Source organism: Nerophis ophidion, linkage group LG12, assembly GCF_033978795.1.
Source record: "Nerophis ophidion isolate RoL-2023_Sa linkage group LG12, RoL_Noph_v1.0, whole genome shotgun sequence".
Lineage (NCBI taxonomy): Eukaryota > Metazoa > Chordata > Actinopteri > Syngnathiformes > Syngnathidae > Nerophis > Nerophis ophidion.
Window position 1 is genome coordinate 61324622 of NC_084622.1, and position 2500 is coordinate 61327121.

Here is a 2500-nt window from a genome sequence, read left to right on the forward strand (position 1 = left end):
TTGAACATGACCATGTACATGAAAATGGTTAGGGTCATGTTCATGTTCAACATGAACATCAACATGATGTTCATGTTGATGTTCATGTGTGGATGTTCAACATCAACATGATGTTCATGTTCATTTTATGTTCAACATCAACATGGACATGAACATCAACATCAACATGATGTTCATGTTTATGTTCAACATGAACATCAACATCAACATGATGTTCATGTTTATGTTCATGTGTGGATGTTCAACATCAAACATGATGTTCATGTTCATTTTATGTTCAACATCAACATGGACATGAACATAAACATCAACATGAACATCATGTTGATGTTCATGCTCAACATGAACATGTTCATGGTCATGTTCATGTTCAACATCAACATGATGCTCATGTCACTGCACATGAACATATACATGGTCATGTTCAACATGAACATCAACATCATGTTGATGTTCATGTTGAACATGACCATGTACATGAAAATGGTTAGGGTCATGTTCATGTTCAACATGAACATCAACATCAACCATCAACATGATGTTAATGTTCACGTTCAACATGAACATCAACATGATGTTTATGTCGCTGTACATGAACATGTTCATGGTCATGTTCAACATGAACATCAACATGATGTTCCTGTTGTATGTGAACAACAACATGATGTTAATGGTCATGTTCAACATGAACATCAACATGATGTTCATGTTCATTTTATGTTCAACATCAACATGGACATGAACATAAACATCAACATGATTTTCATGTTGCTGTACATGAACATAAACATGTTCATGGTCGTGTTCATGCTCAACATGAACATCAACATGACGTTCACATGTATGTTAAACATGAACATCCACATTATGTGGATGTTCATGTTGAACATTAACATCAACATCGACATGATGTTAATGTCACTGTACATGAACAAGTTCATGGTCATGTTCATGTTCAACATCAACATGATGCTCATGTCGCTGCACATGAACATATACATGGTCATGTTCAACATGAACATCAACATCATGTTGATGTTCATGTTGAACATGACCATGTACATGAACATGTTCAGGGTCATGTTCAACATGAACATAAACATCAACCTTCAACATGATGTTAATGTTCACGTTCAATGAACATCAACATGTTGATCATGTTGAACATCAACATAATGTCCATGTCGCTGCATATGAACACATACATGGTCATGTTCAACATGAACATGAACATCATGTTGATGTTCATGTTGAACATGACCATGTACATGTTCAGGGTCATGTTCATGTTCAACATGAACATCAACCATCAACATAATGTTAATGTTCATGTTCAACATGGACATCAACATGATGATCATGTTAAACATCAACATGATGTTCATGTTGATGTTTTTTTTTCTTTTCTTGTTGTTGTTCTTTGTTTTATGTGAAGATTGACGAAATAAAATACATTGATTGATTGATGTTGCTGCATACGACCATATACATTTTCACTTTCAACATGAACATCAACATCATGTTGATGTTCATGTTGAACATGACCATGTACATTAACATGTTCAGGGCCATGTTCATGTTCAACATGAACATCAACATCAACTATCAACATGATGTTAATGTTCACGTTCAACGTGAACATCAACATGATGTTCATGTCCCCGTACATGAACATGTTCATGGTCATGATCGTATTCAACATGATGTTAATGGTCATGTTCATCATGAACATCTACATCAACATGATGCTCATGTTGATGTTCATGTGTGGATGTTTAACATCAACATGATGTTCATGTTCATTTTATGTTCAATATCAACATGGACATAAACATCAACATGATGTTGATGTTGAACATCCACACATGAACATCAACATCGACATCATGTTGGTGTTGTATGATTGTAGGAGGTTACAATAGCTCAACGGCGTCACCGCTAACAAAAGCTAGCGGGCCAGAATGTAAACAAATGCCATGGGTGGATCTACACCTGACATCTACTGTAATGATACCAAGTACAATAGAATATCTTGTCGATACTACTATGATTACATCAATGTTTTTTTGCCTCACAAAATCTTTTTTCCTATTTTTAAAATTCATATTATGTTTATAAAGTGAGTAAGTACGTCCCTGGACACATGAGGAGGGGGGGGGGGGGGGGATGTTTGGCTACAGACGTGCACTGACTTTACTTCCCAGCATTCCATGGAAGCCCTGACTTGACATTGAGGAGCATATTTGGTTCTGGGTGGCCTCCATCCTGCAGCCCTCTACTGACCCCTGGTCCATATGTTTGTTTCAGTTCTTTAGTCTGAGCACCAAGTGAGAAAGACCCTAAGTTACAACTTGATGGTGTTTTCATCAAGTTAAGGGAAGAAGGACAGATTTCAACATTGAGGTTTTTTCCATTTGAGAATTTATTTTTGTATTTTTTTTTTTAAAGTTCATGTTGCACTGTTCGGGCTTCACGGTGGCAGAGGGGTTAGTGCGTCTGC